Source organism: Nanorana parkeri, unplaced genomic scaffold (assembly GCF_000935625.1).
Source record: "Nanorana parkeri isolate BGI_ZX_2015 unplaced genomic scaffold, ASM93562v1 scaffold1356, whole genome shotgun sequence".
NCBI lineage: Eukaryota > Metazoa > Chordata > Amphibia > Anura > Dicroglossidae > Nanorana > Nanorana parkeri.
In genome coordinates, this window is record NW_017307624.1 from 344,125 (window position 1) to 367,825 (window position 23,701).

Below are 23,701 nucleotides of genomic sequence, written 5' to 3' on the forward strand. Positions count from 1 at the left end.
TAAAAAATATATTTTACTTTAATGTCAATATATGATAAAATTACAACACAAACCACAGAGATGTAGATAAAATTAAAAATGGAGTATCTCTAAAAATAAGAGAGATCCAAGTAAATGAAAATAGGTGTTGTATCCACCTATAGATGAAGGTGGAAATAGCAACAACTGTTTATGCTTTTGCATGCATATGCGCTCTTTCAACCCCACGCGAAAGAGTGCAAGAGTGCATGCGCCTTTGTGCATGCGTTTATGGGCAACCAAGATGCACCGCCAGATAAAAAACCCAAACGTGTGCACACATGCGTGCCCAAAACACACGCATAATCGAATATGCAGCTGCATGCATGTGCATCTGCAACACTTCCTTTGTGTTGTTAAAACCAGAGATATATTGAGACCTGAAGCAAAAAAAGGGGGTGAAAAAGTAATGTACTTTTTGTATATAATGAGCCGACTAGTGATTGCATATTTGAGCACTGTTCTAAAGAATGGTGTGGATTTCAATTTCTTCATTTAGCCCCGCAGGTGTCAGGGTGTTTAGTTTGTAGATCCAGAACGTTTCTCTACTGCACAAACGATGAAACCTTTAGGATGGCGATAAGTGTGTGGACGTGGGCGTATGGTCCGACCCACATACATCAGCCCACAGGGACAGGTGAGCCCATAGACCACATGATCGTGGGAACACGTGATGAACTGGATTATTTGATATCGCTTCTTTAGGTGGTCAGTGAAACTAGTCTGTCCATGCAGTATGAACTGAGAGGTAAGGCACCTGGGCTTTTTACATTGGAAAATGCCCACCCTGTTGTCAAAAAGAAAGTTTTTTGAAGGAATGTCAGGTGCCTGGAATGAGCGGCTTGGTCCTACTGTGTTCTTCACGTTTTTAGTTTTCCTAAAATTGATTGAAGGTTTGGAGGGTAAATTGGGGCCCAATGTGGGGACTTTCTGCAAAATGTGGCAGTGATTGTTGACCACCTTCTGGATTGTTTTGATGCTACTATTGAATGTAGTAATAAATCTAATATCATTAGTATTATTATTCCCATTCTGGACATCCCTCTTACTTTCTACCACTGATGTCGGAACTAAATATTTTGAGTAGGCCTCAGTGATGAGTTCCTCCGGGTAGTCTTTGTCTCTAACTTTTTTAAGGAGAAGTTGGCAAGATGTCGTATCAGTGTTTTGTGTGCAGTTCCTTCTATAGGTGCCCATACACCTTACAATTATCTGCAGATTTTCTGTGGTCAGATGGAAAAAGTGCAACAGATTGGCCCAGGTGGAGATTACTCCATCCACACAGTTAAGTATCACTATAAAATCCGCTCTGGAAAATTGGAGACATCTTCTGAAGGAAATAAGTTGCCTATTATCCGCTCTGGAAAATTGGAGACATCTTCTGAAGGAAATAAGTTGCCTATTATCATCTACTCTGACCACCAAAATTTACAGTATCTCAAAACCAATAAAACATTGACGTCATGTCAAGTTAGATGGAGTTTTTTTTTGACCGATCTGATTTCTTTATCATGTACAGACCAGGTTCCAAAAATGGTAAAGCAGTCTCTCTATCAAGGATCAATGAATCAACAAGAATGTTAAATGAACCTTCTACGATTACCCCTCAAGAGAAAATTATTTCCGCCACATTTAATTTGAAGGAACAATTTAAACAGGCATTACAAGCTGGCACCTCTAACATACCACCTGATCTTCATGTTGACCAAGAAGGCTTAATTTATAAGGATTGTAGATTATACATACCTTCTCCGTTGCAGGTACAAATTCTCAAATTAACGCATGATGCGCCACTTGCTGGTGATCTTGGGGTTAATAAGACTCAAGAACTAGTGAAACGCCACTTTTGGTGGTCAAACATGTCTAAAACTATCCAGGAAAAATGTAACCACATGTGAAGTGTGTGCATCTTCAAAATATGACAAAGAAAGACCGTATGGGTTATTAACAAACTTAACCATACCGAATACACCATGAGAGGTTGTTTCTATGGACTTCATCGTAGATCTTCCGCATTCAAAAAACCAAAACACTATCTTAGTGATCTTTGATCTATTAACAAAAGTGGCACATTTTGTCCCTCTCAGGAAATATCCCAACTTGTTAGAAACAGCTGAAGCTTTTCTCAATAATGTCATTAAATTACATGGAGTTCCGAAGCAAATTATCACGGACCAAAGAACGCAATTTATTTCTCGATTCTGGAAGGCCCTGTGTCTAAAACTACACCGCCCCTCTAGTGGTTATCATACACAGACTAACGGTCAGACAGAAAGGGTTAACCAATGTTTAGAGCAATTCATAAGGTGCTACTGTACTTACCACCAAGACAACTGGGCGGAACTACTTCTATTGGCAAAATTTGCTATAACAATTCCATTAGTGCCTCGACTATCCAGACTTCATTCTCAAACTACGGCTTCCATCTGACCTCTCTCCCGAGTTCCCTCATTCCTACCAACAATCCAACTACAGACGACTTTGTACTGCGCCTACAAGAAACTACTAACTTCCTTAGATCTAATATTCAAAAGGCTCAAGAGAAACAAAAACTTTATTACGACCTTAGACACAGACGGCCTCCACAATATAGCATAGGTGACCTTGTATGGGTGTCCACTAAAAATCTTAATCTACTTAATTTCCTAGAGGGGGTTTTGAGGTTGTTTATTGGTACTTTCCCGGTTCAGAAGATCATAAATCAATCAACGGTTTGTTTCACACTACCTTCTAAACTGAGGATTCACTCAACATTTCATGTTTCTTTATTAAAACCACATCAAAGGAACACCTTCCCTGACCGTGTTCTTGATGCTGTTCCTACGGTGCTCATACATGGAGAAGAAGAATTTAAAGTGTAAAAAGTATTGGAATCACGTAGACATCAAAACAAATTGCAATACCTGCTACGATGGAAATCCTCTGGGCCTCAGGATGTTTCTTGGGAGAATTCTACTGTTCTACATGCTCCAAAGCTTGTAAAGCAATTCCATCTGAGGTACCCTCAACGTCCTTCACCAATTGTGACCCCCAGAGTGAGTCATTCGAGAGAGGGGGTACTGTGAGGAAATTGCCTTGTGGCAGACTGTAGCGAACGTCCCCCACCGACCAATCCCGGCCTGTCAAGCCGCCCCTCCTTCAGATTAAACCCGAGGTATTGGAATTGCTCGGTGTCCTGTAAATGTTGCAAGACGCTGAGCAATTCACTGCACTGACACCGACGACTTGCCTCCGGACCATCAGAGACTGTCAGCACTGATCTCACAGTCATTACTTACCTGAACCCAGCTCCTGCAGCTTGCTTGATTAAAGGAGCCTAACCTATATTGGAACCTGTGTGGGAAATGCTCCATGATTGACTGCATACACTCACCTTACTGCATCTAAGGAAAAACATGTTTTACAAATTTCCTGTGTAAAAAACAAAATGTATCTAAACCCAAAAACAAAGAATGAATATATTGCAGCTTATCAATCCTTTAATGTGGTGACTGCATTAAATTTTCTTTTCTTAGGCTTTTGCCCCCTTTATTTTCACCTGGTGATCTAGATAATAACACACTTACTGTCTTAGGGAGGCTCCACTCCAGGGATGGCCCCATTGCTTCTCCATAGGCAGCAGCATTGTCAACCTGTAGAGAAGGTAGTGTTAGAATGTCCGTTCCCTGATCTGCTTCTATTTGACTTGCCCAGAGTTCTGCTTTAAGTGAGTGCTGTGTCCTTGAAGCGCTTTTATCTATTAACCTTTTATCTATTAACAGTTCACAAGGTTTAGGCAAGTGTGGGAACTAGCTCAACCCTCTAAATACTTCTAAATGCCTATTTATTAAATTTCCTCTTGAGCCTCCCAAAATATGGGGTTCTTATCTATACAAATATACATATAAAAGGCAGCACTTGGGACCGCATGCATGGAGAGGCATTTGTGACAGATTCCAATATATTGGCAGTAATACTCAGCCCCCTTTCACCACCCAAAGCATATAATCACTTCAGTGAAGTTTGAAGTATTGTCTTCTCTCCCTCCGCCCTGTCACTTTTGAGTCATGGTGTGTGCGTTGCTGCTCCCTCTCTGCATACCTAAACTCCAATACCCGAGGCTTTTTAACAGTGTCTCAAGTTTGTCAACCCATCCACCCCCTAAGAAAGCCCATAAGGGCAAAACACGTTGGGAATCTCACGGACACCTCAAAAATGTACCATATATAATGGATTACATATACTGACTACAATAAGCAAATGTTGATACTGTAATTGGGTATCAAGTGTTTCTACCTTTCTGGGGGGCCATTGTTCGGACAATGTGTTTGGGGCAATTTGAGACTAAAATTATTATGCTTATGAAATTTTATGTGTACAATAAAATTGAGACAATTGTTATCCTAAATGTATGTGATATTAATTTCTGCACTATTAAAGCCCTACAATATTTATTTTAAATTGTTTCCTGTATAAGGGTGTGGTGCAGTATCATTTGGTAAAGTCATCTTATTGTATCCTGTTGTCCATAAACATGAGTCTACTGTAAGGTATTCTTTACTTTGGCAAACCAACAATGTCATATTTTAGGTAGAAAGATTAACGCTTTACCAGTTGCCTCCTGTTGTGTGAGTTTAACATGCTTTGAACAGTTACAAAGTTTTTTTTGGATAAAATGTTTAAATGCTGACAAATGCCTTGTGGCAGATACTCCCCTGCCTACGTGTATTTGCCTTGGGTGGCACTTTCCAGGGGCGCAGCAAAAAACGTCACCCCAAACCAGTGAGGCAGAGCCTCATCTACCATTACCAGTATCGGTGGTGATACTGGGCATTTTCACAGGTATTTGTGAAAACGCCCCGCTACTAAGCGGCGGAATTCCGGCACTTAAAATGTTTAAATAAGAGCTGCTGTCTAATGTCCTGCACATGCTGAGAGCCCACACAGCTACCTGAGAGGCCGCACAGCCCACCTGAGAGCCCGCACAGCCACCCGAGAGCCCGCACAGCCCACCCGAGAGCCTGAGACACTGCACAGCCTACCCGAGAGCCAGCACAGCTACCTGAGAGCCCGCACAGCCCCCCTGAGAGCCTCAGATGCATCACAGCCACCTGAGATGCCGCACAGCCCAACTACACAGCCCACTTGAGACCCTGCACTTGTGACCCTGCACAGCCCACCTGAGAGCCCGCACAGCCCACCCGAGAGCCTGAGACACTGCACAGCCTACTCGAGAGCCAGCACAGCTGCCTGAGAGCCCGCACAGCCCACCTGAGACGCCACACAGCCTCCTAAGAACCCGCACGGCCCACCTGAGACCCCGCACAGCCCACCTGAGACCCCACAAGCCCCCCTGAGACCCTGAGAGCCCCACACCACCACATGAGACCCTGGAGACATCAGGCCGCCACCGTGGAACACTACAAAGTAGGTTGCATCATATTATTCTGCATTGCTGAATAATGTATTGCTGGGATTTGTAGTCCTCTATAGCTGGTGGTATTCTGTATTGCTAATAGCGCAACCTGTCAGAAGCTAGATACAGCAGGAATCTGCTCTGTCTTTACAAGTTGGACACCCCGGTCCTTACTTAAACTAAAGCAGCACACCCGTCCTCACACACCTCACCATCCCCAACCAATCATTTTAAAAGAAAGGAGATCCCCCCCCCCCCCTTTTCCGGTAGAGCGCAGCCACGGATAGGACTCAGGTCACAAAACTTTCCAGAAGCTAGATACAGCATGCGCGCTGTATCCAGCCACTGACAGGTTATGCTAAAATTTTGTAATCAGGAAGGGGTGGGGCAAATTTAGATTGGGGGTGCCCAAGTTTAGTCTTGCTTAGGGCGGCACAAAACCAAAATACACTACTGCACATAGGAACATGCTTTTTACTATGTATGAAGAACACATTGTTTGCAGAAACAGCTGGGTTTTTTTTCCACTGTTAGGTTTGTTCCATGATTTGACCATGAGTCGGCTTTCTTTGTGTTTGAGGGAAAAAGTGTGACTACAGAGTCAATAAAATGGTCTGAAATATTTTTTTTTCTTATTTGTGTTTATTTTGCTATAACACTTGATTAACATGTTTTCTTTTCCTGTGTGATATCAGCTTACAAATATATTGATTGATTGATCCGCTTACAAATGTTTTCATTGACTTTGGGGAAAAAAGGATAATGTATCATTTTAAAAAACATCATAAAAAGCATCTAATAAAAATAAAAAATCTAGAAGGATCGCTTGTTAAGGGAGAATTATGAGGCAAGTGATTTTCACTCAGCCTCATAATCTGAGCCGACCTGTGACAATGAAACTGTCACGGTTCGGCTCAGTAGAGCGAACACATACCGTCGCTCGCTCACTTCTCGATCCATCCCTGCGGAGAGCCATGACTGTCACTCATGGCTCCCTGCAGAGATTCCCCCCCCCTCCCCTGTCCGATCCTCCAGCGCTGACTGGCCAAACGGATGGGGGCGGGCACAGCTGGCTCTGCCTCTGGATAGGCAGAGCCAGCTGTCAATCCCACAGCTGGGTGCATCCAGACAGAGCTTTGGGTCACGGGAGGACGCTAGTTTGTGTCCTCCCGTTACCCTTAGGAGAACTATGGGGAAAACCCCTGACCCCATAGTTCTCCTTTAACTAGGTGTATATACAAAACATTGTAGAAGAATGTAAAAAAATTACCTTGGATTTTATGATACATTTTTCACTCAGCGCTGGTGTGTTTCAGTGCCTGGTTCTCTACAGCTTCATTTATCATGTTGCTTGGTGGTACAGCATACACCTAACACTTAATCCTTCCTCTCTTACTTGATCACCTAACCTCTCCAAAAATACCTCTAACACTTAACTCCTATAACAAGCCCATACCAGATAACTCTTCCCCCTCTTAGACACTTAACTCCTATGCAAACCCTTAATTGTTAATTTCTTCTAACAATGGCACTTAACCTAACCCCAGAGCCAGATTAAAGCAGATGTGAAAAAAGTAGGATTTGCAGTGCAGGGATAGCACCACTTCAAGGGTTAACTGCTTGTTATGGTCTAGCGGATGAATTAAAGAAAATATACTTACCAATCCTTGATCCTGCCTGGCTGCTAGACCAGTGCCCATAGCCTCTTCTCCCCCCGGGGTCTAAAGACCCGTGACGTCATCATGTCTAATGTAAGGTTCAATCACTTCCATTAAATGTTAGGAAGCTGAGGGACATACTGCAGCCACAGTGGAGGGGGAGAGAAGTGAGCTTTGACTGCAGCAGGACCGAGGATCAGGTGAGTATATTTTCTTTAGTCCATCCCCTAAACCAAAATCAGCAGTTAACCCATGCAGTGAAGGGATAGCCCCACTCCAATGGTTCATTTTTGCACATAATGGAGTTCTTTAAATATGAAGTTTAGCCCACCTGAGAGCCTGAGACACCACACAGCCACCAGAGATGCCGCACAGCCCATCTGAGACCCTGGAGACATCAGGCCATCGCCCCAGAGCAACACAGAGTATGTTTCATATGATTCTGCATAGCTGTATAATGTATTGCTGGGAACTGCAGTCCTCTGTAGCTGGTGTTATTCTGCATTGCTAATTGCGCAGGCTGTCAGAAATTGGATACAGCGTGCACGCTGTATCCAGCCACTGACAGGTTATGCAAAATGTCTTAAACAGGAAGGGGTGGATTTAGATTGGGGGGGTAGTTTAGTCTTGCCTAGGATAGCACAAAACCAAAATACACCACTGCATGTAGGAACATGCTTTTTACTACCTGTGAAGAACAGATTGTTTGCTTATATGCAGAAACAGCTAAGTGTTTGTTTGTTTGTTTTTCACTGTTAGGTTTGTTCCAGGATTTGACCATGAGATCAGAGTCTGCTTTCTTTGAGTTTGAGACCATTTTATTGACTCTGTAGTCATACTTTTTTTCCGCAATATTTTTTTTTTTCCTATTTGTGTGTATTTTGTTTACTTTATACATATGGTTATGACGCTTGATTATTACTTTTCTTGTGTGATAACAGCTTACAAATGTATTCATTGACTTAGGAAAGGAAAATTACCAATAGGTAAGTATACAATTTTCCGTTCTCTTTTTCCAGATGCCAATGCATGGCAGCATACGAATGGGTATAGGTCTGCCCCTCACCCATTCACAAGAGCAATTATACTATAAATGAAACGCACCTCCCAAGGCCACTATTCTCATAACAATACTCAATGCGAAAACCATGGAAGGGTCCCATATGCTGCCATGTATTGACGTCAGGAAAGGAAAATTACCGATAGGTAAGTATACAATTTTCCATTTTCCTGATACCAACATGGCAGCAAAGGGATGGGACATAGCACACCAAAATCAGGGAGGGTAATGCTGAGATATTTATCTATTTGTTTGCACAACCGTTAAACACATTCAGAACCAAACTATGATCAAAACTGCTGGATAGAGCCTGTAATGGTTCAGGAACATGAACCAGGTTACTGCCTTCCAGAATAACTCTGGAGATACACCCCTAAATCTGTCCATAGGGAAGAAATACTTCAATAGAATGAACCCAGAGATAGAAAAGGGCTCTCTACATCCACTAGGTCACATGCATTGTGGCTGGTCAAGCAGATGAAGCCACAGATCAAATACTGCCAGAAAGATTAATTGTCTTGACAGAAGAGGTAACCTCAATGTACTTCTTCAACATAGCAGCCACATTTAAGGCACAAGCTGAAGCTAAACTTTATTCTTGAATATTGGCAAATATTATGGTTTTTGTTTTTCTTAGATGGAATGGACCTTTGGATATCCCACTAATAATGATTGTGGTCTATGTATGCAATATAATAATATATACAAAATATATGGTATATGTGTATAATGGGAGCCTGCTTGTTGCAAACTGCAAGACTTCATCTAGTCTAATATAATTTTAATTTCATTATATATACTGTGGATAGCACCAATTACCTGCCATGGGAGGATCCATCCTCTGATATGATCGCTTCCCCAGTGTTTTGTTAATTCCCTTTCCTCTTGTTCGTTTATGTTGTTGCGCATGGGAGTCGTGGGTGCGTATTGGATGGCCTGGTTGCCGGGCCTCTTAGACCCTTTTGGTCCCGGAGGCTCGGGAGATGCGCGCTTGCATCATCACGTGCGCGCGTCTCGGGGCTCTCCCACCTACGCACCGTGCTGCGCGGCGTGGCTCCGCCCATTTGGGGGCGGACCTACAGCGTGCAGCACTCATGGATAGCATATAAATGGCCGCAAATGCGGTCATTTCTGATGTGGCACTCGTGAGGAACACACTAGAAGCTGGCTATACTAGGTAATACATTTGGATCCGCAGTTGAAGTCTCCATTTTTTATGGTATTGGAAACATGCACTCATTTATTTTTGGCATCTGGGCACTGTTTGTACTTGCATTTTTTGAGTGGTATCTTGAGTTTCACCCATGCAATTTCGTGGGTGTGCATGTTGCTTAGTGTGCATGGTCAAAAGCAATGCTCATTGAGCAATATGCATAGTTATTATACTGTTATGTACACACGTTTATGAGTATTTTGATAATTGAAGTATCAATTCACAACCTTTTGAATAATTTCACTCGTTTATTATTTAGACATACATACACGAATTTGCATATATTAATTATTATGCTTCACTAGCATTTACTATCACCACCCATCATCATGAATTTTATATAAATAAAATTAATATGTCATTTATATCACTACACACAATTTATTCACTTATTACTCTAATTGAATCATTATTTTATGAATAATCTAAACGAAGTCGAGGAAGGAAGAACATATCCAGCACTATATGTAAATCCCAAGGGAACCTGAAGCAACTTTCTTGAAGAGTGAGGCCCCCTAGGGATGGGAGGATTTACAGTGCATTAAGCCCATGCATGCACACTTTTTTTTACATACCTACCTGACCCTCACCTTAACCAGTTGACATCCGCGGTGTTAAACCCCCTTCCCATCCAGGCCATTTTTCAGTATTCAGCGCTGCGGTACTTTGACTGACATTTATTCCGTCATGCAGCGCTGTACTGAAATGAATTTTATACCCTTTTTTGGGGACAGATAGAGCTTTCTTTTGGTGGTATTTATTCACCACTGGGGGTTTTATTTTTTTACTATATTAAGGAAAAATTACCGAAATTTAAAAAAAAAAACAGTTTCCCCTATATTAAATGATAAAACATTTATTATTACCCAATTTTTTGGTAAAATATAAAAGATGGGGTCACGTCGGGTAAAAAGACACTAAACATGTCAAGCCTTAAAATTGCGTGCGCGCGCGAAACCTCAAAAAACGATAATACCCAAAATTGGCCATAGGCGACGCTTTAAAAGCTGTTACCGCTCATCAGTTTAGTGTTATCAGTGATTGATGGCCCTAAAATGATTGCTCTCACTGCGACGTTCGCGGCGATATGTAACATGTGTAGCGCAATTGTAATTTTTGCGCGCTGGGGCACCGGACGCGTATTTACGTTTATAGGCGCGTAAACGTGGGGGTGGGGGAGTTAAACTTTTTGGGGGGTTTTTTCCCCTTTTTTTATATGTGACTTTTATTTTATTTTACTTTTTTATATGTTACTTTTATTTTTTTTTATTTATATTATTTTTTTGCACTTATTGTTATTGCTATTATATAGGGGGATAACAATCCCCCTATATAATAGCAAAGGCACACTGACAGGTCCTCTTTATGGAGACATTAGGGGTCTCTAGGACCCCTAATGTCACCTGTGTCACCGGCGGACGCGAACAAGCACATATAGGCGATCGGCGGGCTATGGACCCGCTGATCGCCTATATGTGAAACACCCGGTAACGGGTGTGTGCAATGGTCGGGTCTTTTCTGCCCGTGCGTGCCCGCTAGGGAGCGCGCGCGAGCAGAAAAAAATTGCCGTCTGGAGACGGCAACCCGCCAATGCAGCAGTGCCGTCCGTCCGTTTTTTTACTACGGGCGGACGGCAAGAGGTTAAAGAATGTAGCTGGTCTCTTTGGGAAGGGGGGTAGGGGTAAATGCCATCTGGGAATTGAACACATGATCCTACCTTTGCTGTAATGTGTAAGCTGAAGAGAACTAATATGATTAAATAGCAGCTGTCAGAAGCTGCTGGACACCAACAACAGCATTGTGAATGGTATGGTAGCCACCTACTCACCTTTGGGGCAATGAAAGGGTTATAGCACAACAGGACCCATCAGAACCACCAACAACACTGCACATGTATACAGCATCTGTCTCGCTATACCCCATACAGGACCTGTCTCGCTACACCCCATAAGCACTTATGGGGAAATCAAAGGCTTACAGTACAACAGGCAGAATAAGCTTGCAAATGAAGCAACATTTCCTTAAGTTTCATTTAACATAACAGCGCTGAGGAACCACAGGTGGCAGCAATACACTTACATGAAAGGCATCAAAAGAGTTAAGGCACAAGATTGAAGCTGACAGAGTTAGCAAACAACACATTTCTGTAAGATCTAGCTAAAGCTCTAGTAGCAGACCTACAAGTGGCAGCAGCATGCTTCTCAGCAAGCACCTGAAGGGATAAAAGCACCACAAGCAAGACAATGGATGCTTTAGGCAAACACCTGCAAGATTCAGAATCACATACTTCCCTGCAATGCACCTGTAAGGTTTAAGCACACATGGAAACTGAAGGGATGTACAGACATAATAACAGATATTCAAAAAGATTCAGCCTGAGCAAAGCAGGACTGCAAAGCCATAGGAAATAGTAGCACATACACTTTCTTTCAAGTAGTTTGTTTGGGTAGAGTAGAGGATACTACTTTGTCATCTTGTCCATGCGTGTGACATCATTCCAGCATAGCTTTTGATGATGCAGCTCCATTACAGTCACAAGACCAGGAGGCCAAGCAAGTGTCTTCAACATGCTGCCATAATGGAGAAGTATCTGAACATCTTTATTGGGACTGAAATCCACTTTGTAGAATAATCTTTTGATCATTTTCTTTCTCATTCATAGCATTCATATACATTTAAAGTATATACCTTGTTGAGGTGTGCTCCCTTAGACATCCAGGTGGCGTTTTCGGTTTCTGTTTTTTTAAAAGGGCACGTCTCTCCGGCCATGTGAGTTAGCAAGGTTATAAATATAAATTGTAAAGGCATTATTTATTGGAAACCATTGTTTGTAATAATATGCATTTTTGATTCCCATGTTTATATGTATATGTCTATAATTGTGGAGCAACTCCCTCCTGTAAAAGCTCCCCTATACTTGGGAGTGAAACGCGTAGAGAATTTGAGACCTCAACTCACTTGTGACTGTCTACATCCTGATATAGAAAATACTAATAAGATGTTTTGAACTTGCTTGAGTTCTTTAAATATGGTATATGGTATATCGAGGTTCTCATTGGAGTATTCTTTGCTTTAGTTGAGGGATGATTTAAAAAAAGGATTTTATAATGTGCAATGTTCCTCTCTATTTAATAATAAAGATTGAATTTTTACCCTTTTATTTTAGTCTGGATTTGAGTGAAGTAATATACCTTAAAAGCACCAATCAATTTGCTATCTTTTCTCTTTTTTATTCTATACTAACTGGGGGGTGGCATTATTATGGCCCGAACAGTTATGCCCAAAGTTTCTTGATTGTATAATAGAGGAATCATCTGAACATAAAAGGATCCAAAGAGACCATTTCCTGCAACCCAAACTCTGAAGATATGGGGAGGATTCCCTATAAGATTGCATTTAGTGACCTGAACAGAGGGAACATTGCAACAGGAGAAGCTGAACCTATGCGTCAGGCCAGAAGAAACCGGCAAGGTAAGGGTAAAAAATCAAACATATTTTTTTAGAAAAAGCATAACCGTCTTGAGCAGTGAGGAAAAAATAGAATGGTGGCCTTGGGAGGCGCCTTTCATGTGCAGTATTACTGGCCCCGTGATTGGCTGGGGGCGGAGCTATACCATGTTGTTGTCAGAAAAGGATCATGTAAAATATAAAAAATAATAATAAAAAGCATCTAATTTAAAAAAAAATCTAAAAGGATCAATTGCTGACTAGGTGTATATACAAAACATTTGAGGAATTTAAAAAATGTACTTTGGATTTCATAATACATTTATTTTTCAGTTTCAGCGCTGGTGTGTTTCAGTGCCTGGCCCTCTACAGCTACATTATTCATGTTGGTTGGTTGTGCAGAGTACCTCTAACACTTAATCCTTCCTCTCTTACTTGGTCACCTAACCTCCCCATAAATACCTCTAGCACTTAACCTAACTCCTATAAAAAGCCCATACCACATAACTCTTCCCCTTCTTAAACAATTAACTCCTAAGCAAACCCTTAATTGTTAATCTCTTCTACACCTGGCACTTAAAGGAGAACTATGGGGTCAGTGTTTTTCCCCATAGTTCTCCTTAGGTAACGGGAGGACACAAACTAGCGTCCTCCCGTTACCCTAAGCTCAGTATACCGCGAGCTACAGCTCGCGGTATACTGAGACGCCGCAGCCGGAGCGGATCATGTCTTAGATGACGGGATACGCCCAGCTGCGTGAGTGACAGCTGGCTCTGCCTATCTAGAGGCAGAGCCAGCTGTACCCGCCCCCTCCCCCGTCCGTTCCGCCAGTCAGCGCTGGCAGATCGGAGCGGGGAGAGGGGAATCCAGCCCCTCCCCCTGTCACGGCAGAGAGCCGTGACAGGATCGAGAGGCGAGCGAACCCGGTATGTGTTCGCTCACCTCCCGATCTACTGAGCCGATCCCGATCTACTGAGGTCGGCTAGAACTATGAGGTGAGTGAAAAGCACTCACCTCATAGTTCTCCTTTAACCTAACCCCAGAGAGAGATGAAAGCAGAACTCCAGGATGTGAAAAAAATTAACCCTTCCAGTGGGGCTACCCCTGCACTACAAAGCTTACTGCTTATTTAGGTCAAGGGGGTGGATTAAAGAAAATATACTGTTGGTTGTTGGTTTTACAAATGTAAACCGAGTCTATTAACCCCTTCATGACCAGTAACGTACAGTGTATGTCAATGGCATCGGCCCGTTTAAACAGACCATGGCCTTTCAAAATCTGCTTTTGTTTACTTCCTAAGAATTTGGCCAGCTGTTATTAAAAAGAAGGATATTGCCAGGGGTTTATGTGTTTCTTTTATCTAAGACTGAAGGAGATAAGTCTGTATGCTGAGCTAATATACTCAGTGTGTTTGGATAAACTGGGAAAACCAGATTATTTGTCCCATCAAGCAGGTCAAACCACTACTGTAAAATGTTTGCATGACTGTACACGCAGGCCCTTAGGGGACATCAGTGCTCACAACCACATATATAGACCTCTCTCAATAATGTTTATATTTTAGATTTTGCCATGTAGAACATTTTTGCACTTGCATGTTATGGCTATCATGATCACTGTCAATATTATGGGTTTTATATTTGCCAAGAAACTGACAACATGAGGGTACCTCTAATCCATTTTTCCCTGGCCGAGACAACCCTGGAGATGGGACAGAGTTCCTTAGACAGTGGTGTAGCAAGAACACTAGATATACAACATGCAACACTGGAGAGTAAGATAAAGACAGGTCAGGGTAATCAGCAGATGGACAGCGAGCAAAACATACACCTAATGAACAGGCAGGCAGGTAGTCAAGAGGCAGGTCAACATCAACAACAAAGAATCAACCAGCTGGAACATAACATCAAATTCAGAAAGCAGCGTTGGATTAACAAACTGGAAGAAGGCACTACATTAGGATGTGTGCAGCCAGAGGCATAGCCAAAGTCAATAGTGGCAGAGCAGAAGTAGAGAAGCCAAATCCAGTAATAAGCTGGATTATAAACACAAATGCAAATAGAAACCAACATCAGACACCATGAGCAAAGTCTAAGGCAATTTAAGACAGCAAGGGGAGGAGAGGAAATGACAAGAAAACAATGACAGAATACAACAGGGATTCACATGATTTAGTAAAAGTGACCCAAATGGTAAATACGACTGCTGATTCAGCTTCATGTGTGAAAGCATTAGATAAGAAAAGTAAATAATTATACTTTAAAAATAATAAGTATTATATTATGGATGTACTGAAATGGAATTTTGAGACCGAAACCAAAAATAAAAAAATCTGTCAGGACGAAACCGCAAATTACGTTTTTTTTCCACTGCCTTCTTGAAAAAATAATTAATTCTTTTTTAATTATTTTATTTTATTTATTTTTTACTTTACAGTTGGGGCTCTTGGGAAATATCGGGGGTCTGAACAGACCCCTGATATTTCCCTTTTAAAATAGAAAAAGAGATAGAGGACACGAGACCTATCTCTATTTCTGCAGCTCCTGTTATGAATGAACAGGAAGCCTCTATACTGAGTGTTACTGTTCATTTATAAATTGTGGATATAGTATGAGTTACTATGTCCACAATCCTGAATGAACAGGAAGAGATGTAGAGCACTTCCTTTATATTCATAACTGGTACATAGTAAATCACACTATGTCCAGTTATTTACAAACATACAGCGATCAGTTACATAGTATTTGAGGTTGAATAAAGACATTAGTCCATCAAGTCCAACCTATTACTCCGCTCTCCAACCTGAATCAGCTGCCACATGAGGCAGAGCAAGGTGGTGCGGCAGGAGAGCTACGCCTCCAGAGACATCATAGAGCTCTCCTTCAATCACTGCCCTTTATCCTAACACAGGAGGCCCAGCCGGGAGGAGAGCTCGGCCTCCTGTAACGATCGAAGCTCTCTCCATCCTGACACAGGAGGCCGAGCTGGGAGGTACAGGAGGCTAGTTCGGCCCGCTGCAAAGCTGACAGCACTCTCCTCCCCCACCGCTTGGCATCCTGAAACCTTCTCTCCTACCCACTGGGTGCCGGCCGCTGCATTGGAAGACACACAGATCGGCACCAAGCGGGGAGGAGAGATGCTGGGATTCTCAAAAAATTAGCAAAAAAGTAGCAAAGTGGAGATCCCAGGGCAGAAAACTTTCCAAATACACAAAATCCTAATATATTAATCATGGTGGATAATAAATAGTAAACATTTTTAAACAAAAATAACAGACAAACAAAACTATATTCCCCATAAAGAAAACACCAATGTATGATCCTGATATATGCAATCATATGACATATCTTTTACCAGCATATAATTATCTTTTGCACAATTCAGTCCCGGTGTTTTATAAATAAATATTTGAAATATTTCCAGCACTCCTAAGAACCTTTTTCCGCACTCATACCTTTTTGTCTTTATTAGGCCATGATTGATTAAATGTATTCAATTAAATTATAGTCATAATCCCGATGCCACGTGATTGTTATCCTAATCTGGAAATAACTTTGTTGGAATTCATCAATGTTTTGCTGATAACTTATTAATCATCCAGTATAATGCTGATCATCTCGCAAAAGGAATTCATGATGGAGATTTCAGGTGCACCTGTAGTTTCAAAGCATTATTCCATGCAAATATAGGATACTTGTGACAAATCCAGGCTGTGTATTAAATACTCTTAGAAATAACCAGTATTGTATGCAGCCTAGTTTTCTTTCCTTAAAAGGCAGTGGAAAGGTTGTTTCTTATATATACTTCAGATATTTCCTTTAGGTGCGTTAAGATGGCGTTACTTTTAACGTTGTATCTTTTTAATTTTTAGGGTGTGGCACATTTCCTTTAGGTAAACATATGCAGCCAAAACACTGTCCATCCAGTATATAGGCAAACGTAAAATGCTGTGTGTATAAAAGGCAATGTCCATATGTGTGAGGCACGCAACAAGCTTGTAACCACTATATGGAGAGTCTTTACCGGCTTTTATTAAATCAACATACACACATATTAGTAAGCTTGTAGCCTATTCTCCAATTAGCAAAGCCAAAGGCAGCTTCAAGACAAAATCTTCACCTGTAAACCAGGCTATTTTCCCATACTAGGCTCAAACACAGCAGGTATTCAAAGCGTTTTCATGCATGCATGTACTCACAGAGTATCCATAAGAAAAGTCTCTCACAGGTATTTCTCATGTGGATTGTGAGAAGTATCGCACCACCGTACACCGTCCTTAGACACTGGAGCATCGGATATCAGGTCAAGACTATCACCCTTGACGCGTTTCATTCACTCCAGGAACTTCCTCAGAAGGGGCGAGATCAAAGACTCTAAACTCCCCCCACAAACATTCCTTCCTTTTATCATTTTCACCTTTGTAAGGAATATTTGTGGTGTGTGAGGTTTGGGGAAGTTAGGACAAATGGTGAGCGCTTAAGGAACAGTCTTGAAGCCATTTTAAACATAAACAGGACAGTCTTTTATTTAATTCAGCAACAGAAAACAAAGCTTTAACGATAATACAAGGTCCGCTTGTATTTCAGCAAAACTGAAGGTATGACAATCTCATCAACTCCAGGTTGTTGCACATACTCCTTGTGTCCCAGTCCCTGGACATTAGGGTATTTCTTAACAGAGCCACAGTCCACCTCTCGTGGCACTCTTAAACCCACACAATACCACAGGTGACATTAGCAAGTTGAATATCTCTAAGGTGAGGAAGGATAATTTGACAGTGCAACAAAGGTGGACCTTAAAAGAATTACAGGGGAGGAGCAATATAGTCATCAAACCTGCGGATAAGGGTGGGAATGTGGTGATCATGACAGGTGAAGCATATTAAAAAATGGTGATGAAAATTTTGAATAATAGGAACTGGTATACGCGGATTATAGCAAAGGAAATAAGGGGGCATTAAATGGATCTTTTTAACTTAATCGATGATGCCTTTGAAAGAAATGTAATTACGTAGGATACAGTACAATATCTTGAGGCAAAAAAATCAGGGCACACCAGTTTTCTACACTTTCCCAAGGTCCATAAAAATGTCAGGGAACCCCCAGGGAGACCGATTGTCTCTGGATGCGGATCCTTGACAGAAAAAGCTAGTATGTTTGTGGATAGATTTTTAAGGCCACATGTTGAGTGTCCTATGTCAGGGACACTCCTCGTCTCATTTCGATGTTAGTAGGTTTGGAAGTACCAAAGGATACAATTATGATAGGCCTAGATGTGGAGGCTTTGTAAGCCTCAATTCCTCATAATTATGGGATTGGAGCCGTAAAAAGATTTGTTGATACTCTGGATGTATCAGAACATGACCACAATAACTTATTGTTGAATTTGTTACAGTTTATTCTAACGCACAACACATTTATGTTAAGTGGCTCACACTATCTACAAGTACAGGGGTCGGCTATGGGGACTACGTGCGCCCCATCGTACGTGAACCTTTATTTGGGGATGTGGGAGCAGGAACTTTGGTCTAGAGAGGATCTCGCTATGTACCTGTGCCATAATTTTTTATGGCACAGGTTCATAAACAATATTTTTATTCTCTGGACTGGTACTAGAAAATGTTTTACGGATTTTGCAGAGGTCCAGAACAGGAATAAATTGAACCTGAGATTTACATACGAAATGGATTATGAGAAATTACCATTGCTAGATGTATTAGTTTGCAAAGATGATGTGGGTAAATTATATACAAACTTAGTACAATTCAGGTGGACACTACTGACCTCCAAAATCGTGTACCCCACTGTTTTCTTGCGGTATATTAGGGGTATCCCTGTAGGCCAGTTTATGAGAAAAAGTCAAAATTGCACTTTAGATATTGACTTTCAGAAAACAGCGGAAGATTTAGGAAGGAGGCTGAAAGAACGTGAGTACAAACAAAGAAATCTGTTTAAGGCATATAATAGGGTGAAATATATGAGATCACATCTAGTAGAGAAGAGCAAATATAAAAGTAATGACGAACAAGTTAGACTGGTTCTAAAATACTGTAATCAGCACAAGGACATTGAAAGTATTGTGTGTAAGCATTGGTCTATTCTCAAGGATATCTAAATTTTAGGGCTGGTAATGATTAAAATTTTTGTGTTTGATTAATCTAATTTTTTTTTAATCGATTGATTCGATTAATTATAAGCCATTATTATACAGCCAAGGGAACTGTATAACTGGAAGACAAAAAGAAAGAGAAGGGCGCACACCCTAGTGCAGATGGTTCTTTATTGTTTAAAATTAGCAAAATAGAGTGCAAAGGTATTCACAATGGTAGATCGATTAGAAGCATAAATGAGTAGTTCAAGTATACAATTGAACGGTTGAGCTGGATGCTGTGGTTGAAACGGTGGTGTTGGAGATCGAGGGGGTGGTTACTGCCGCAGCGGCTGCTGCCGAAGTGGCTACGTCGGCTAACGAAGGGAAGGGGGGAGGAGTCCGGTGACATCACGGACATCGACGTCCCCGGACTCCTCCCCCCTTCCCTTCGTTAGCCGTCAAGGACATCGACGTCACCGGACTCCTCCCCCCTTCCCTTCGTTAGCCGACAGATCCACTAGGGGAAGGAGGGAGGAATCCGGTGACGTCGATATCCGTGATGTCACCGGATCTCCGAGGAACTCCCGGAAGACCCGGAAGCCGGCAGAAAGGCAAGTTCCGATCAAAATAATTTTGATCGATCAAAAAAATTTACGATTAATCGAAGGATTAATCGTTAATTTCCGCAGCCCTACTAAATTTGTTATGGAGACTCCGCGGATAACGTATAAAAGAGCAAAATCTTTAAAGCATATGCTAGTTGACAGCGAATATAAGAAAGGAAGGAATGAGTCTTGTTGTAAATATAAGGGTACCTTCCAGAATTGGGGTTCTTGCTAATTTATTAGAACTGGTGAACATTTTACAACACCTAGGGACAAGTGATACGTAGTCACCATTTTGCGTATTGCAATACAAGATGTGTGGTCTACTTATTTCTATGTGAATGTGACACACTATATGTGGGGAAAACCCTGCGCAGATTGAGAGACAGTATTTCTGACCACATGGGAGGCATAAAAGGACATAATTTAATGTCCACACTTGCTAGGCATGTCATTATGAATCATAAGGGGAGAGTTGTGAATGTCCGCTTCCTTGTACTAGATCAAATGCATCACAGTGACAAGGGAGGTGATGTAGATAGATTGTTATTACAAAGAGAATGTAAGTGGATTCATGAACTAAAAACTTTTGAGAAGCCTGAAAGGAATGGGTTGATACATTTTGAATTTCTTTTGGAGTAGTATATGAAATAGAAGAGATTTCCCCTATTCCAACACAATGGCCTCTTGAAAACAATAGAAGATGTATGTATGTGGGTCCTTACAGATATATTGATAATTATGGTTCCTTTAAATTAATTATTTAGTGAAGGATATTGATTTTTTGGGATCTGTTTTTTTTTTAAATGTACCTGTCAATAGTATTAGATCCTCTCCCACCAAGTCTGGTGCAGCTCCTTAAATAACCTGGGGACCGTAGTTGGAACCACAGACAAAGATTTTGCCTGTTTGTGTTCCACTGTGGAACGCAAGTTTGACTTCCTGTCCTGACGTGATCCTGTGTGGATGGGAAGGGGCAGGGTCTTTCTTTTGTTGCCGCACAGGATAAAGGGGGACTTTAGAGATGGTTTGATCTCACCCCTATGAGGAAGTTCCTGGAGGGAATGAAACACGTCAAGGGTGATGGGTGATGGTCTTAAACTGATATTTGATGCTCTGGTGTCTAAAGACGGTGTACGGTGGTATGGCACGTCTCACAATCTACATGAAAAATACCTGTGAGAGACATTTTTTGTACTCTGAAAAAGCTTTGAATACCTGCTGTGTTTGAGCCTAGCATGGGAAAATAGCCTTTGGTTTACAAGTGAAGATTTGTCTTGAAGCTGTCTTTGGCTTTGCTAATTGGATACAAGCTTACTAACACGTGTGGATGTTGATTTAATGAAAGCCGGTAAAGACTCTCCATATATTGGTTACAAGCTTGTTGCATGTCTCACACATATGGACATTGCCTTTTATACACACAGCATTTTATGTTTGCATATGTTTACCTAAAGAAGTTATGTGCCACACCCCAAAAAGGAATAAGATACACCTGTAAAAGTAACACCATCTTACCTCACCTAAAGGAAACATCTGAAGTATATATAAGAAACCACCTTTTCACCGCCTAGCAAAGAAAACTAGGCTGCATACAATACTGGTAATTTCTAAGAGTATTCTATATTTGCATGGAATAATGCTTTGAAACTACAAGTACACCTGAAATTTCCATCACAAATGTCCTTTGCAAGATGACCAGCATTATATTGGATTAATAAATTATCAGCATTACATCGATTAATTCCAACAAAAAGTTATTTTCAGATTATAACAATAATGTGACATCAGGATTATGACTATACTCTAATTGAAAAAAAATAATCAATTATGGCCTAAAGACAAAAAGATATGAGTGCGGAAAAAGGTTCTTAGGAGTGCGGGCATTGTTTCAAATATTTATTTATTTATAAAACACCGGGACAGATATCGTTTTTAATTATATGCTGACAAAAGATATGTCATATGAATGCAGATATGAGGATCATACATAGACAAACAAAACTATATCCCCCATGAAGAAAACAACTGTTATTTTTGTTTACTATTTATTTTTCACCATGATTAATATTAAACAAAATTTAAGGAGTTTGTGTATATGAAAAGTTTTGTGCCACTTATGGGGTATTTGCTGCTTTTTCAGATATTAGTAGATGATTATTTGAGGATTGTTACCAACTAGTTGCCCTCTTTTCTATAAATAGAAGCTGGGAATCACTGAATTTTTGGCCGCATTTTCAGCCTTCATGGCACTTTCGGCGGACGAAAGTTTGGTGCATCCCTAATTATTATTGTTGCATACAAGACACATCATTTTAGCACCAACCCACTCCAAGGCTGTATTAAAAATCCATACCACCCTAAAACCCTAGCAACTAAAGTGTATTTAAACCCCAAAAACTATAATTTAATATATTGCAGTTTACCAATCCTTAGATGCGGTGGCTGCATCAGTTTTCCTTATTTAGGCCTTTTTCTCTTTATTTTCACCTTTAGATTCAGCCTTTAACACACTTCCTGTCTTGTCGGGCATACACGCTTCTGTTTTCTTCATTCAACCTGCCAGCAGAACAAAGAAAATAGAACAGATTCCTCCATCAACGCTTACGAGTGTTGATCAAAGAATCTCCTGCTGTTTCCTTTGTATTCTGACAGCAGACGCCAGCCACTGTCAGAATACCTGAACAGAGTTGGAAGCTCATTGGCTTCTAGCTATTTTCGGCCGACAATTTTCTGACATGCATCTTCGATCAGCTGATCAAGGGATACCAGTCAGAAAGGTGCAGACAGCAGCAACTTTGCATAAAATTTCAAAGCGTGTATACCCTGCTTTAGGGTGCCTTCACTCTATGGAAGAGCAATGGAGCCACCCTTGGACAGCAGCATTATCATCCTGTGGAGAGGGTAGTGTTAGATGCAGCAGCAAATTTAGATGAACTTGACTAACATTTTGTAATCAGTTACATCAATTGTTTTTATTTTCCTGTTGGGATAAAGGTTTTAAAAGAATAAAAGCTGAGCACGGTAAACTCCCCTGTCAGTGTTAAATGGTTTCTCTTAGCCCTCTAAGAGAGAAATAATAGATTCACTGACCAGATCATCAGGTGAAAAAAGGGAAAAAAGCCTAAAAAAGAAATCTAGAAAACTAATGAAACAACTACATTTATGGATTGGTACTCTGTAATGTATTACATTTTTGTTATTGTATTTAGATGTGCTTTAACTTATTAATCATAATACATTTTCACTTAATACCAACCCCTCAATAAACACTTAAATGGGCCTCTCATAATTCATTAGGCTATCCACCGCACTCAATACAAAAAGCATTCCCATTCCTATTTGTGTGTACCCATATTTTATTTAATCTACCAGAAGGGACAAGAAACGTACAAAGACTTCCCTGGGTGTGTGCAATCGTTCCTGATCTTAGAGGCACGTCTAAAAATACGGTTTGAATAAATATCATTTAAATCATTGAGCGGAGAGCCCCCGTATAATTGAAATACCAGACAGTACGTTCATATATTTTCAGTAGAACTATTGTTCACAAATCTCCTGTTCCCTGACAAACGCGATCACAAACACAAATAAGTACAGCATCAATAAGTTTGACAATTCTTGGGTAGAGAATGAGAATGCGTTAAACTTACCACATACAAATGCCATTAGTGAAATGTGGCCAGTAGTAAAACAATACTGACATGTTTTGCTATCGTATAGTGGCACGTACACCCAACAATGGCTCAGTTTTGGAAGGTACCCTAGACCATAGGAACACAATTTACATATTTCCATAACATCATTTATGAAATGACTGCAAAATCCACACTGGCTATTGGAAAATATTGTTACACGCTGTGAAATTCTAGTTAAACTTTACAAAGTGATGCTACACTGCAAAAATGAACTTGCTGAGTCACCGTGTTAACTTTATAAACCTATGTCAGCACAACAAAGGACAAATCATCCTGAATGCAAGTGAAGCACAAGCATAGTAAGCTACATTTCCACTTGACTTGTATTTGGAGAGTATTTGCTTTTCCTGAAGTCTAGCTTTAAGTTTGTATAGCTGACTCCTCAAAAAACATAAGAGTCGTGTGTATTCTTATGTCAGATGTGTGTGCTTTGTGTATTTCTTCCAAATCTGTGTAGTAATACAGTGTGAAACTTTTCCTCTTATATTAATATATATTATTATATTATTAGGGGAAG